Source organism: Astatotilapia calliptera, chromosome 16 (assembly GCF_900246225.1).
Source record: "Astatotilapia calliptera chromosome 16, fAstCal1.2, whole genome shotgun sequence".
In the NCBI taxonomy this organism is placed as follows: Eukaryota; Metazoa; Chordata; class Actinopteri; order Cichliformes; family Cichlidae; genus Astatotilapia; species Astatotilapia calliptera.
Window position 1 is genome coordinate 21812814 of NC_039317.1, and position 16272 is coordinate 21829085.

General features: G+C 42.7%; 1 protein-coding gene across 8 annotated transcripts in view; it reads right to left on the reverse strand.

Annotated features, from left to right (window-relative positions):
- Positions 1 to 16272, reverse strand: part of map3k13 (mitogen-activated protein kinase kinase kinase 13) — a 35071-nt gene that overhangs the window by 11332 nt on the left and 7467 nt on the right. For 3 of the 8 annotated variants that reach the window (XM_026144101.1, XM_026144092.1, XM_026144094.1), the window contains exon 2: positions 8799 to 8861. The exons of 1 other annotated variant lie outside the window; for it this stretch is intronic. The gene's annotated coding sequence lies outside the window, so the exon portion shown is untranslated. Of the gene's footprint in view, positions 1 to 689; positions 2973 to 6432; positions 6712 to 8798; positions 8862 to 11188; positions 11354 to 16272 lie in introns of those variants that run through there. 4 more of the 8 variants (XM_026144100.1, XM_026144096.1, XM_026144093.1 and 1 more) reach the window with 3 other exon arrangements.

The following is a 16272-nucleotide window of genomic DNA, read 5'->3' on the forward strand; positions in this document are numbered from 1 at the left end:
TTGCCTATTGCATCCACAAATATTACACAAATACTTCCACGTCCACTGATGGTGACGTGGCAAAAGCATAAAATCAAAATAATAATAATTAAAAAAAAAAAAAAAAAAACATTAAAATTTTGTTGTGTTACATAACACTGGCTCACATGATCTGAAGGTTAAGGTTTGATAGTTTAATAACACTAATCAGGAAATAAATCTGAAAGATCATCCAGCTGGTGAACCCCGAGTAGAGATCATTTCATCATGCATACCGATCCAAAGGTTAAGCACAAACATTCATGCTCAAGCACTTTTTGCCTGATAACATCAGGCATAGTTAAAAATTACCAGCAATTTTGCAACGTGACAAACAAAACTATTTATTACGCAACAACAGAACCAAAACTATCAACATTATTCACCTTCTGCTACCAATTTTGCAACTTTTAAAAGGATCGGTCATTTCCTAAAAGGCAGATTTTAAAGAGACTGTGGGGAACTTCAGGCAATGACTAATTTGAGTGCATTTACGACAGTAGGATGAAATATAATAAAAACTATGTTTGGATAAAAACATAAAGTAGTAAAAAAAATTAACTCCTGGTTAATTATTCAGCAGCAATTTCTGAATATTTTTAATATTATACTAAAATCTCTGTGTGTTTGATTACTACTCATTGCTTCTCAAATATAATATTATTTCTTACCTGTGCTGAAGCCCTTTTTCCTGTAAGTGTACCTACATTCATGATGTAGTAATTGGGTTTGTAGCCGCTCATATATAGCAGGTCAGTGTACCTGGACTAGAGGTGTTCTGTACGCACAGTGCATTTTTCCAACACTGCCACCAGGAGTTGCCAAAGTCAAAACCGGTCAAATCCTCCAGGCCGAGGCTTTAATTTGTTGCAAGTGTGCCGCACGCTGTGTTTTCAGACAAACAGATGGCCTTTTATCCACAGTCTGACTGTGTTCATCTACCCAAAAGGGGAAAAAAAGTGAATCAATCACTGTGTAAATGACACTTGAGCTTTTTCTCTTTTAAATCCACAAGGACAAAAATCCAATCATGCCTGAGCAAGCTGTAGAAAACAGAGGGTGTGGGAGACAGAGAGAGAGAGAAAGGGACATAGTGAGAAGCTGCACAGTGCGCACGGTCACAAAAGATCAAAGTCCAGGAGGGAGGAGACAGAGAGGCAGAGCAGTACCCTGGCTCTGTGTTACGTGGAAGGAGGACAGTCATATAGTCCAACTGAAGCCAGCGTGGTTTATGTTGCTCTCTGCAGCACGGTCGTAGAGCTCCTCCACTTGGCACGGGTCAAAGTACAAACAAGCCCTGATTACTCGGCTGCAGATAAGTTCTCTGCAGACAAAGCTGCAACAGACTGCCTGGAGTCCCGACTTCAAACTTAGTTTTAATCCCACTTTTATTCCAAGCTTCTGTTCAATGCTTTTTGCAAGTGTTCGCCAAAAGCATGTACTGTATCCGTGTATCTACTGGACGGGTAACATGAGTGGTGTGAGTGTGGGGCGGCTGCCAGGAGCTCATCTATAATGCAGGCCTGTCTCTAAGCAGGCTGCTGAGAGTGCAGGGGAAGGAGAGAATGCTCTCTCAGGTATCCAATAAATCCGTCCCTTCCAAAGCAGAGACAAACGAGCTGTACGAGCAAAGGCCCATGCTGTAATTCCACCTCACAAACGGCTCTCAGAGCTGGGCTTCTGACGTGGGCTTGCTGTGGGTGGATAAGGCTGACTGGACAGAAACATGCACAGGAAGACCTAAAAATTAACACCTTTTTACTTTTTTGTTTTTAACTAAATCTCTTTCCAAACAACAAGAATCTTTAGTGCCTTTATTCTACAAATCCAGCACCAAGAACAGGAAATGGACCTCTTGCTCTTTTCCATTAATCTCTAATGGAAGATCTCTATGGGCGTAGAATCCCATGAATAATGTCTGTGCTGCGGGTTTCATTTCCACAGGCATTTATTTACAGGACTTTCCGAAAGAGATCGTGACTGAGTAAAAGGACAAACCGACGGAGTGTTTGCACGAACTCGGTGCTGCTTCGCAGAAGTACACAACCCACTTATTTAGCAGAATGAGTAAAATAAAGAAAGAAAGGGAGGAAGAGAGGGAGAAATTATCAGAGGCTGATCATTTAATCCCTCTACAGGGCTCTAGAGACACGCTTGTCCAAACACAGACTCTATTCAGCCCTCCCCCTCAATTTATCCTCCACATAATTCCTTTCATTTCTTGCCTCTCTAAAGGTGACCTAAAGCCTAACAGATCATGACATGTACATGCATAGTATATAGATACAACCTTAAAAGAGCAGAGCAGCACTGCCGGATAAACAGCTCACTGCAATTGGTTATTGTAACGCTTCATATCCGAGTGCATACAACAGCTGGTGGTGCAGGGGGATCAGGTTCAGGGAGCACACATGCTCACACACACACACACACACACACACACACAAACAAACACGCATACACAGATAGACGCACACATGCCCAGGGCGTGTCTGGCGAGATCCAATAATCCCACTACTCCCAGCAATTCACGGGGGAATGCAGTTTTTTTTGTATCACTCAGCAAAAGCCAGTATGGTTGTTTAGATCCTGCTTCAACACTCTGTGCCAGCAGGACGTTCAGCAATACTTTGAGCGTAAACGCACGTACACAGTCCACCCGCAAAACGCGGCATTGCGGGCGGCATCTGCGTCTCTGTGCTCCTCATTAAGAGAAGCCCTGCTGGGACCCATAGAGGGAACCTCCCTTCAGGTGACAGCTGCGACCCCCTGACAAAGAACCAATTTAGCCCCTATCCCACCACATCATTCACACGTTACCATGTCAACACAGCATCCGTCCTGACCTTCTGCTTCCAGTCGCACTCAATCTCATCCAACACTTGGAGAGGCTACAAGCGTGAAGGCTGTAGTTGTAACATGTGCTACCTTGTCTTGGACACAGAATGATATCTAGATCTGGATTTGGTTTTTAGAATATCAAGATAATGTCACTCAAGCCTTTTTTTGTTTACATTTTATACATATTAGCAAAGATGTGAACTGAAATAGCAACAAATCCTCTAAAAACATTCCAGGATACAGATACAGACGTGGATCAGCATCAAAAGTCAATCACGTCCAACTTTAGCCTAAACTCACCTCCGTTAAAACCTGAGCAATCCCGCTAACAAGCAGACAAACTGAACCAATCACGTCAACTCGTCCACAGAGGTCACGAGGACGAGGAAAACCATATCATTCCACTGATCAGTTCTTCAGCTTCCTTTTGAACAATAAGATGTCAGAAGAGAAGTAAACATCTCACTTGATGAGATACTGGAGGTTCAACAGCTGCCCTACAAACAAAATCAAATCGCACACATGCCTACAGCACAATGAGGCACAGCCTTTCACATCCGGTCATTCCTGAGAGCTCATTTCTGGGAGGAAAGAAATACCTGCAACAACAGAGCACTTTCATGCCTCCCACTTCCCTCTTGTCTTGAAACAAACATGAGTGAGAGACAGATGGTGAGAGCAGCGCTCGTCTTCACTGAGCATGTGCTCGTCTTGGTTATTCTGGGTCATAATTGAACAGCTGAACTCTGATGTCTGTGCTTGTTTCTCTCCTCGGTGCACTCTATGGACTTTTGCGGCCTCTGCTTATCTAGTGACTAAGCAATGATGTGAAATTTGTAAACATGCTGCTCATATATTTCCATAAATTCCTCGGAAATGTGAGCTGCCCGGTCCTGATTTGATAGTCGGGGATGTGGTCCGACGTGTAAATGAGCTTTCGCTTGCTATCAAGGCCTGCCAGAGGGGATTGGACAGGCTGCCGTAGGTGGGTGAAAGTAATAATCTGCTGGTGTGGGGAAGAGCTGTGGAAGGGAGAAATAAACGAATCTGGCACAGCGCTCGGGCATCTGCCGTCACACGGCTGACATTTCCCACTAATACCCTTTTTTCATATTCTGATTCCCTCTGCTGACTCACCTGGGCGGACTTAAAATACCTGTTATTGGCCGAAGGCGAAAGCGGGTCACAGAACAATAATCCCTGCCCGTTTACCTGCCTGCTCAGGGTCTGACTGGCGTTGCTGGTCGAATAGGAACAAGGTCGAAGCTGCCGCTAGAAGCCACAGGGAAAGTGCCAGGTGGGATCATGTGTAATTGGGTTTGTTGTGAAGACTAGATTGAGTCAGGTGGAGGAGGAGGAGGAGAGGGGAGGTTAGGTGCATGAATGAAAGTGGCAACGAGAGGCGATGAGTAGGAGGGAATGAAGAGTGAGTAAAAACAAACCCGAAGAGTGTGCTGTCAGCATTCAAACCCTCCAGATGACCAACAGAATGAGCACGACTGTGAATCATTAGCACTCCAAACACACACACAACTTGTGCCTCAAATAGCCTCATCTGGTACAAGCCAGAATCGGAGAAAATAAATAACTGAAGAAAAGCTTGTGCGCCATCGACACGTCACACTCTCTCCCTCCAGCCTCTTGGCAAGGCTGCAGACAGCACTGCAACCAGGACACAATGCCTAAAAATCTGCAACTATCTGGCATATGCTCCTCTGCAAAACTCTCAAGGCTTCAATACAAGCCTTTCTAGTCAAGCAGACTCTCTGCTCCCAGTGATGCTTAGCAATAAAAGCTCTACAGAGGTCTATTTATGAATACTAACCACACTCCCACACACACACATCCAGATAGCTGATGAATTCGAACAGACAGAGAGGGATGGTGAGGCCAAGGAGACAGTGGAGGGAGAGACTGGCTCAGAGAAATGTAGATAAAGGGGGAAAAAAGCAGATTAAGAAGGCAAAAGGGACCAAAGAAGCTGTGAATGAGGCAGATAAAAAGGAGGGTGGACTGCAGAATGAGTGAAATCAGAGGAAAAATTAAGACGAAACAGAAAAACAGACGTTTTGCTGTTTTCCGTGGCTGCCCGCGGCGCGAAACTGTACCGACCACGCTCCAGTGGGAAAGACTCCCAGAGCGACAACAAAGGACACAAGAGGAGCCGGCTCCATGTGAACCGGGCCTGTCTGCCCTGCACGACCAGGAGACAGCGGCACGCGCGCGCACACACACACACACACACACACACACACACACACACACACACACACACACACACACACACACACACACTGCACAACAGGGCAGTTGCTGCCACAACAATTCCCCTTGTGCTCTTTTAATAGGGACGGCCTGCCTGGCCCGACAACAACAAGGAGAGAGACAGACACACAAACAGTGACACCACAGACAAACATGCATATTGTAGGAGCCTGCCTGTGACTGACACCGTTATAATGGCTGAAATATGAAAATACACAAAGCCCCAGCTAAAAAAAAAAAGAAAAGGAAAGAAAAGTGGGGCAAGAGACTCTAAGGGGACCAAGTGGGTGTTGTTCTACATGTTCTTCCTTCTGCTCAAAAACAGCCTCTCTAGCACAGCAGAAAGCCCAGAAAATCAATACACATTAGTGCTCCTGTTATCTCCTGGCTTCATGCTTTCCCTGCTTGCTCTTAAAAACACAGCATGCATGTAAATCTAAGCAGTGAACCTCCCCCAATCAGCAAAGTCAGACACTCTGGAGAAAACCCCTCATAAACATGAATATCCAGCTTTTTATTGATTTTTTTTAATGCTCTCTTGCAAAAGGACGGCTGGATGTACGTACGCTGGAGTCGTCCCCTCCTCCACCTCCTCTCCTCTAAAGCCTGGCTGCTGGCTACTCATCTTGTGTAGTTACATAAACATGCTTAGTAGCAGAGGACAGAGGTGGGCACACACAGAGCTCTCCTGCTGCCAAGTAAATACAGAGGTTGATGTAAAGAGCTGCAGGAAAGTCGAACATGGCGAAGCGGGCAGGGGGACGTTAAATATGCGAGAGTTGAGAATGAGAAGCAGTGGAAGGAAAGTCAGTGTGGTTTGGAATGACCGTGACTGTACACAAAATACATGTGGCCCAGATAAGTCAGACTGAGGGGGAGTTAGTTATCTATTTATTTATTGTTATTATTTATTGCATTTGCTGGCAAAAATAAAGCAGGTGAGGGCGGGTCTGTTGCCCTGTATCTTTACCTACATCCCACCTGTCCTTCAGAGGGCACAGAGAAGCACTGCATCAAAAAAAAAGAAAAAAAAAGAAAGAAAAAACCCAAAACCCAGCAGCGGCGTCACCGCTGATCCTAAAATAGCTCCAGCACGCACCAACGCACGACTGCTCAACACACTCCTGCAGCACTGCTACTGAACAAATACTGACATGTGCTCTATACACACAGACAGACTCCCTGCAGATGTGCGATGTGCAAAAGAGAAAAATCATACCCATAAGCATGAGAAGGACAAGTACCTCCACATTACAGTGCTTCCACTCAGATGAACGGCAAAAGACATAGCATCAGCAGATTACTCACAGCAGACACGGCTCAGATTCATGGTCCTCTCTCAGCTAAGGCAGGGATGTGTGGAGGGGGGGAAAAAGCCGGGCGAGAGGAAGACCGAACTGACAGTCGGGATTCAGAAGAAAGGAAAAAAATAATAATAAAAGAACAGGAGTGAGGGAGAAGGCAGAGGATGGAAGATGACAGACATTCCTCTAACTCCTGCAGCACCTGGGCTGTGAGTGGGAGGGCGGCATAGTCACCAGGACGATGAAGACCTGCTCACGTCACACTTTTCATGAATGGAGCCGTCTGACGCAGGGAGGACGCAGCTCAAAGAGCAGAGGAGATGGGGGGGGCGGAAAGGGCGGAGCTTGTTGCACAGACTCAGAAAGGAGGAGGTGCAAACGGAGATGAAGAGGAAAGCAGAGGAAGAGAGATGGAGGAGGAGGAGGAGGGCGTGCATTTCAAAGCAGCACCAGCTGGGAACAGAAGGTTAGGCTGCGGTGGCGTCTCCGTAAGTAGGACAAACTGTTTCGGCATAGGAGAAAATCCTTTTGTACCAAATCAGTTCTTTCACGCCAATTGTGTCAAAATCACAAATGTCTGCAGGCTGGATCCAGTGAGGACTATCTATTTGTCATGAAATACTGCCCCCACCCCCCTCATAAAAGAAAATTGGGACAAAATATCTTGCTTTGCAATCACGTCCGGTGGAAATTAATCCCTCTGCAGCGCCAGTGTCAAATAACAACACATGTTCTTATTTTTCAGGCTTTTAAATAGCATGAAGGGTTTGCTAAAGGTCACAATTAGCACAGCAGTAGAACATTTAGAAGCTGAAAGTCAGAACCAATTAAATGAGTTAATCTAACTAAACTGAAGTCAAGATGAAATAATCTCTAACAAAAAAGTGTTTTTAAAGAAATTAGGGACCACCTTAAACACACTTCACCAGTGTGTTTCATTAAATTTGCAATTTCTCCATTACAAAGTATTTTTACTGTTTAAATGGTAAGTTTTCCCCCAGTCTTTCTGTGTTTATAAGAATATGGAGTAGAAAAGATCCCTGGGATTATTGAGAAATATCAGCAGCATCACAGCTGAGCAGGGAGCAGTGCGGATTAAAAGCAATGTCTTTATATGAATATCTAGCAATAAAACAGAACTCTATGAAACACACATCAATATCAACCCACTCACATATTCAGACAAGATGCCTTTAAACCCCATTTACCCCCACAGGTGAGCAGCTGGAAGAGCCACACTTCTATCTGTACTCTCTAAGCAGACTTTCCTTCTCTCTTTGGCCTCAGATAAAGGAAGAGGTGATCAGTGTTGATGAATGAGATTTAGCTGAAAGCACAGAAGTATAATTTGAGCTTTCAACACAAAATAATAACTTGTGAATAACCCTGATTAATATCTTCCACACAGATCCGACGGCCAGGCTTGCTCCACTTCCTCAGTCACCTTCTAGAAGCCATCACTGGAAAGCAGCACTTCAAAATATCAGGAAAACTCAGTAAAGAACAATAAAGACACTGAATAAGGACATTACAGTGTACCAATACCACCTCTGTGATTTTCTCCTACAGAATTACAGTTAAATGAGGTCACATCCCATTCATTACACACATACACAGCTGCACTATGAACACATAAAACCACACAAGCAGTCAGAAATGTTCCTGTAAACTGTGGTCATGTGACTTCAGTTATCGAATCATTATGACCATTATAACTAGCACGGGGTGTAAATGCTCTGCACTGCTGCTCTTTCTCTATATTACATAATAACTGTTCCAGTACAGTTTAACTTCAGGTTCCTGCACAGGAGGCTTTATGCATGCTCTCCTCATTTACATAAAACACCTAAATCTACAGCTGAAATTATTAGAAAATGTATCAATTAGTTATTCTACAGGCAACAACAATGCAAAAAAAATGACTGAGTATCTACATATACTCAGGTAAACAAGATGGCAAAAAAAAGTCCACTCAAAGAACTCAGGGCACAGTTTCATACCGAAGTCCTTACTGCAAAGGCCAGGCAAATTACCTGCGTGTCACTCACTCTCTCTCTCCTATCCACTCTATACTTCCCTAAGTAACAAAGGCCCAAAATGCTAAAAAATGTAATAATAATAGTAATAAAAAGAATAATCTTACAGCAGTAGGGGTTTAATAGCTTCAGGGCTGAAAAACTACGATAGTCAGAGAGAAAATAAAAAGGTCAGAACGTCAGGAGAATTGTTCTTTTCTCTCACCAAAAGGTCATCTATCGTCTCACACAGTCTCTGACACCCTCCCCTCAGTGGGCACCATCACTTCGGCCATTATACTGGTCAGCACATGCTTGTGATTTTGCATGTGTGTGAGTGTGTTCATTTACTGACCTGTCAGGTGGTTTCTGACCATCTCAGAGGTCTGCAGAGCGGGAACTGGATTCAGCTTCTCACCTGCAGCATAAACACACACGGAGCGGTGAAAACGGGGTTCGTGCGAGCAACATGTTCCACTTTAAAGGCTTAAATAAGGACAATGCACTGTAAGCATGATGCGCAATTGGAAATGCTGCCAACTGCAACATTTCCACAGTGACATTAATAAATCAACTCAACGGATGAGTCACCAGATGAGAACGGCACCCCCCTTTCCCCAGACTGCTGAGGGAAGGAGGTGCAACTAGGGCAAAGACAAGTAGCGGTGGTGTATCTGTCTGTGAGTTTGTGTGTGAGGAAATGGCACAGACTGACACTGACTGCAACCAGAGGGAGTACATCAAAAAAGACTGATAGAGAGGGAGGCCTGCGGGTGAAAGGAAAAGCTCGGGGAACAGATGATCCCCCGAGTGCTCTTGTTTCAGGCCAAAACCTCTGGGGAAGAGGATGCTGGGGAAGGGCAGCAGGAATGTAATGATGCATTGAGAGTGGGGGGGGGGTGGGGGTTGGGATATTGGAGCCGCATTGTCCAATCTCTATCGTAAAGCCACACCCCAGCAGGGGCCCCTGCCAGAGGAGGCAGCCTGGTATCCTGGGGCAAATAGAGGCAGAGGCGTCCAAACACTGCCTATAAATGGCATGAAATGACAGTGAAATGAGTCACGGTGCAGATGGCTGTGGATGTAAGCTCTGACATTAGGGAACGGTGAGTGTGTACTACTGGATTTGTTAAAACTGCACTTTTGTGATGCACGGTTTAATAAGTGATATGTCAAGCAGTCATCCCGCCCCCGACGGGAGAGAGAAAGTGAAAGGTATTCTTGCTGTGCGGGTAAAGATACACAAGAGTTCTGGTTAAATATTGACAAAAAGGGACTTTCAAGTATCAACGGGGAGCTGGAATAAAATTTTGGCTCTGTTTGTTTAGCGGGGACAACAAACTCTGCTCTAAAGCTGAAACTGAATTACAAAAACACGCCAGAAAGACCCCGAAACAGAAAGTCTTAAATCCGCTGCTTCAGTTGAGTTTAAGACATGTCTTCTATAAAATCCTCTAGTAAATAATGGTAAAAAATATAAGTTGAAATGTCTTTTCCCACAAAAACACAACCTACACTTTTGGAGCTTTATAATAAATACAGTTATAAAGTCATAGCATGATTACAGCCATTGAAAGCCTCTGTGTCTGTTTGAGCAGTGATATGTTCCCGTAGATTTATTGAGACATAAATTCAAATTGCTTTGTGGTGTATTTAAGGACACCACAAAGCAGCACAAAAACTTAAAACACTGTGAGTCAAGGCTAAAATCAGACCTTGCCTTTACATTTAAAATAATTGTCTCATTTAATTTCCTCCATCTAACTTTGCTAATAAGTCTTGAATTCATTTTAATGTTAATGTTCCTCAAACTGAAACTTTTGGTTCAGGTTTTCTCCTGAAATGCTCACAATTTTCATCTCAGCAATGCATGAAGCACAAATAAAAAGGTTACAATGATAAAGTCATTCAAAAAAAATTCAACAAGTACAAGACTGCACCATGTAGATCAAAGCAATGCACAGTACTTTACCAAGGTTCAACATAAATTTTACAACTAACTAGAGCTGGGCGATAGAACGATAACGATATGTATTGCGAAATAACTTCTACTCAATAGAAAAATTTAACTATTGCGATAGACCTCACCGTTTCTAAGTGGAATTGACAATTTAGTAGTCTGTTTCGTTTGTTCCATTTTGAAACTTAAACGCTTTAGCGGCTGCCTTTTGTGTAGTTTGCAATATTTGCCTTTATTTATCTGAAAAAGTCTCATGTTCCTTAAGTACATCTACCCTGTTGAACTTATTATGGGAAATAAATATTTAAATCAAAACAAGCTGCTGATTATTTCACATTTTACTTGTGAGCAACGGCACATTTAAATCTTACAAATATAGTTATTTGGCTTATATCGTGATAGATATCGTTATCGCCTGAAACGGAAAAAAAAACAAAACATATCGTGATATGAAAAAATCTTATATCGCCCAGCTCTACTCCTAACACAACTTTGACCGTTTGCAGTGCCAGTCAAAGGTTTGGACACTCTCAGTGATACTGGAGTATTTCTTAGCCTTTCATTACATTGACTTGCATTAAATAATCACAGCAACAACTACTGAGTTCTTCAGTGACTACAGCAAGTTTAGCTTTCTTCACCAGCTCAACTTGCAGTGGGTCAGTGAAGTGTAACATGAAACTGTGCCTTCTTCCATATCATCTGCTCCTAGCTTATTTTTCTAATAACTGTTTGGGATAAATCATCAACAGCCAAGTGAGAGGAAAACTGAAGCACAAATTCACCTTTAAAGACACCCAGGTCAATGTGGGGCGCCTCGAATGCTTACAAACTTTAATCCTCAGCAGTGGCAATGTGCAGAGTCTGCAGTGGCTGTAGGACAGACCTGACCTCCCTAAGGGGGCCCCACCTGGCTCCATTCACTCCTGTTCCAAGCAGCTTACATGATTCTGTTTAAACAAACCTCATGACAACATTGCAACCCAGTCAATGGAAACAAAGAGGAGTTATCCTTCTGATAGCAAACAAAGGAGGGGAAAAAAGGAGAAAGACAACCAGACAGCAGTAAATGGAGAAAATAATAATGATTAATTATAATGCTAATTTACTAACGTAACCAGGGAGCTCAACTTCCACTAACATCACAAATTGTTAAAGCTTTTATTTACACACACATAATGCCTTCAGTATGAATCTGAACAGAAAAAAAACAAGTTCAAAAACAAGTTCAAAATCCATCAATCCATTCATTCGCTTCCACTTTTCTTCTCACATTCACTCCTGCATTCATATCTAGGGCTGTGCGATATGACCAAAATCTCATATCCCGATATAAAACATCTATCATTCGATAATGATATAAATCACAAAAAATTTAATATTTTCTGTAAATTCTGCGAATCTCGGGTAGGTGCACTGTTTCCAGCTAGGCGTCTTGTACCTGGAGTCAAGTGTTTTAACCGATGCATGAAATTACACGTTTTTAGACATAGGTTGTAACGGTCCTTTGTGAGTAATTATTACACGGCGTGCTGCGGGGAAAGCCTGTTCTAACGTTTGAGTCTAAGGTTTATTTCTTAGCACCTGACGGCTCTTATTTTGCTTCTCATCCGTCAATACTCTGCATACTTTTTCACGTGATTGCGTTTACTTTGAAAATTCTCAACAGGATCTTGAGCTTTATTGTGAAAGGGTTATGTGGAAAATAAACAAGCGGACATGCGGTGGTTTTACCGTCGTTGTTGCTAATGACCACCCATAAAAACAGGCGCTTGTCCGTCTGTAGTGTGGTTATATTAAATATAAGAGAAAGAGAGAACTTTAATTAATATAGCCACTACAGTGACCATCAGAAAAATATTGTCGTAAACAGTTAAACGATAGCGTAAAATGAAACGATAGACGTTTTTATATCCATCCATATATATCGTTATATCGAACAGCCCTATTCATACCTATGGGCAATTTAGTATTTCTACTTAACCCCACTAACTGCATGTCTTTGGACTGTGGGAGGAAGCCAGAGAACCTGAGGAGAACCCACGCAAACACGGGGAGAACATGCAAACTCCGCACATAAAGACCCTGGCCTGATGGTGAAATTGAACTCAGCACCGTTTTGCAGTGAGGCAACAGTGCTAACCACCAAGGCTGGACACTGTGCTGCCGAGCACAAAGTTCAAAATCATTTACAGCATTTTTCAATGAGCACATTTTACAACACACTGCATTTTTTCCTCTTGTCATGTAGCTGCACAGTTAAGTTTATTCTTGCTACAAATTATGTTAAAACATTTTAAAAAGTACTCTTCTGTCCAACAAATAAAAAGCGTATTTCAGTTAGTGAGGTTATGGTGATGACTTTCGTCTCAAGGGCAAATGATCAGATCTGTGGTGTCTAGCCTTGATTGATCGCCACCAAAAACCAAAATCCACAGCAAAAACTGTTTAAAATGCATAAGTGGGTTATCGTTTATTGACTTTTATGATAACTTTTATCATATCAGTGAAGCCCCTAGTTAAGGAAATCTAAAACAAGATCATGAAATCTTTCAGAGTACAGGATATCAAATGGAAGAAATAAAGAAGGACAAAAACAAACAAAAATCAATAAAGACGTAACTAGAGAATATTTGGGGTTTTGTACTCAAGTTGTATTCAATATTTACTACAACCTCCTCACATCCTGCGGCCTATTACTTGATTCAGTTTAGTACAGTGTTTCATACCTTGGTAAACAATAGTGACTATCATGTCAAGCTGTAAAATAAACTCACTGCACCATATGAGGACATACTTTCTTAACGACATTTACTTTCTATTCAAAGATGATTCTTAGTTCTTCTACTTATCAGGTCCAAAATGTAAATGTTCAGATCTATGGAAGATTATTCCTACCACAGAATTTTTCATTTATTTTTCTTTTTGCCGTTCTGGAGTCAAAACAAGTACGCAAGTTAAAATTTTGGGATATCTAACCTTAATTAACAATAACCCAAATTTTCAAGCTAGGTAAAAGTTTTAAATGCATCTAAACTAAAAACAACTCATTTTCCCATCCCTCAGATTTTTGTATGTTCCCTCCGCTGATTGCACAGCGAGAACAGTAAATGATAACGATCTGTCCAGTTTCTTTCTTCCTCAGTTTATAGACGTTTTGAATACTTAGACAACCTCTTCAAAATTTCCAAAGCAAATAAATTCACAGAGTCTGACCTCCGTTTCTCAGTTAACCTCATTCCAGCGGTTGCAGCTGCCTCCTGCTCCACCTCCATCACCGGCACACACGAGGAGCCGGTCGGCGCTCCATGTGTGTCCTGGCTTTGCCTCCGAGTGCGACGGAGCTGTAAACCACACTGGCTCACCTCTGTTATGCACACTCATTACTATTTCACCAGCAGGGGAACAGCAGCACTGACAGCTCCTGTGTCCTCCACATTAATAAGAGAAAAAGCAGCATCGCGCACATAAGCTTACAGCGGTTTACCTTTCAACCTGCCAGCGCAGACACGCACACACAGCTATGATTACAGACAAACACTTCCATCAAAGTTCAGCATATTTACTTACTGTGCATGGAAAGAAAATAATGCAACCCATCGCTATCGCCACAAAAACCTCCACACTTAAGCAAACAACCACCTGTCATAAAAGCAGGGTGAACAAAAGCATTGTTCAGCTCCCCGGCAGATGAAAGAGAAAATCTTTATGTACTTCTCTTTATCAAGGATTACATCATTTCCTTTCATGAACACTTTTTATTATTATTATTTGGGAAGTCTTTAAACATTTATCCTCTTCTTCAGTCTTGTGTACGCATCTCTAGACATATTTAACTTTATATTTAAAAAGACTTAGCTTGAGCAGGAATTTATATTTGTTTCAGCCACAAAAGTAGACTTCACCCTAAACAGAGCTGTCATTAATACTGAGGACATAACATGAAGCCATGAATATCAGCGTTGGGACTGATGAGGGATGAATGGGTTTGCATAAACAAACAAATACTGGGGGTTCAATTTAGCTTAAATTTGACACGAGAGACATGAGATTGGTTACCAACTGACTTTATACATATACAGTTGTGTATAGAGTATTTACACCTGTGGGTAGGTGAGCATGCAAGCATTATATTTTCAGTAAAACTGCAGGAGACCTGAAGGACGCGTTCAAAGCATATTAGCAAAGTGATGCATTATGAACAAAAATCAATAAAGATATGTGATACAAGGTAGCTCCAGGTATCATTAGCTCAGTGGAGTAACAGTAAAGCTGTTTTCACACATGAACCGGCACCCTGAGCCTTTCAACATTACCCGTTGTAGCTGCATGTGAGAATACAAATGTGTTTAACCTCCAAACTTCCCGAGCGTAAACTGTGTCTGACTGCAGCCGTATGAGCTATCTGTCCAGTGAAATCTCAGCGAGCGAGCATCAGACGTCAAAGCCAAACAGGAGTGGGAGCGCATCTGAGGTGGATAATTAGCTCTGCATGACCCGATTCGCCCGACACTGACCCAAGCTTTTGCAAAAACACAGTTTAGGAATAATCAGATTAAAAAGCAGATTTTTAAGTATTTGGAGGGTTGTTGTTTTTTTTTTGGGGGGGGGGGGGTTAAAGGAATGAGAGAAAAAAAGAGTAACCCCCAAACTAACATTTTAAATCATTTTTTCCACCAGTTCGTGTAGTAACTCAGTTATATTGTATACTCACACTACCCATGGTTGCTTTGTACCATGATCCTGCACTCACATTCTCATTTATAGAAGCTGTTGAAAGCTGCTCTCACAGGGCACAGTGAGGTTCATGATTTTATGCATTTTGTGCTTTAATTGTGTTTCACCCTCTCATGTGCCTTTTTGATTTGTTAATTAACACAATGATTTTCACAGGCATGCCCGAGTCCGGCTACACCACATCCCAGCTCCCCTCTTCAGTTTGCTGAAGTGGGTCCAGGCACGCCGATGCGACTGATCTCTCTGGTCAAACAGACTGGAATTTGGCGTCAATCATGCTTTCGCACTGTATGGATTGTTAACAAAACGACTTTAACTGCCTGATTGTGTAGTGTGAAAGTTTGTTATTAAAAAGCAGTGTTAACACTTTCAAATTCTTTTTTTGGTGGGGTTACGAATCCCATAATTTGTGGCCCAGGGTCAGCTCAATGTGCTGAGGATGTCAGATGAATCAAAGAAAAGACTTGTAAAAAAAAAAAGGATCTGCTCTGAGTGAAGCCCAATTCATGGTCAAACCTGTTTGGCCAAGATGGATGACAGGAAACAAGCCGGCCATGCTGATTGGTCAAATTTACAAAGCCTGCGTGAGTGAGGATGAGTGAATCCTGCCCACAACAGCCTCTGCTTCTGGGAGGCAGATAATGCTTGTGAGATTAACATCCTCAGCCCACCAACAGCCCACAGCTTGACCAATCCGTGCCGAGTGGAAATTACATAACAATGAGCGTTCAACACACCCGCAGGATTCTGCTGACAATCCATCTATGCTAGCCCCCTCCCCTCTTTATCATGATGATGAGTAGCAGCACATCCTCCCCTCCCAACAGCGTGCACCTGGTAATCCCGAGCGTGATTTGTGGGATTGCGTGCAAAGCCATAATACCAAACACGGCAGCCAGTCTTAGATAACATAACTTTTTGAAGGTTTTCCAGCCTTCTTGCCTCTAATTATTTCACTTAAAGAGAATTTCAGAAGTGGGACGCACAAAGAAGCAATGTTGTGTTCATTCAGACCCCACTTCCCTAGAAGGAATATAAAAGAGGAAAGAGTGCAGGGTTACAGTCGGTGGCAGACAGTGGTGGTCTGAGATTACAGCTGTGCAGCTGGGAGAGGATGCTGCTGCTGCTGCTG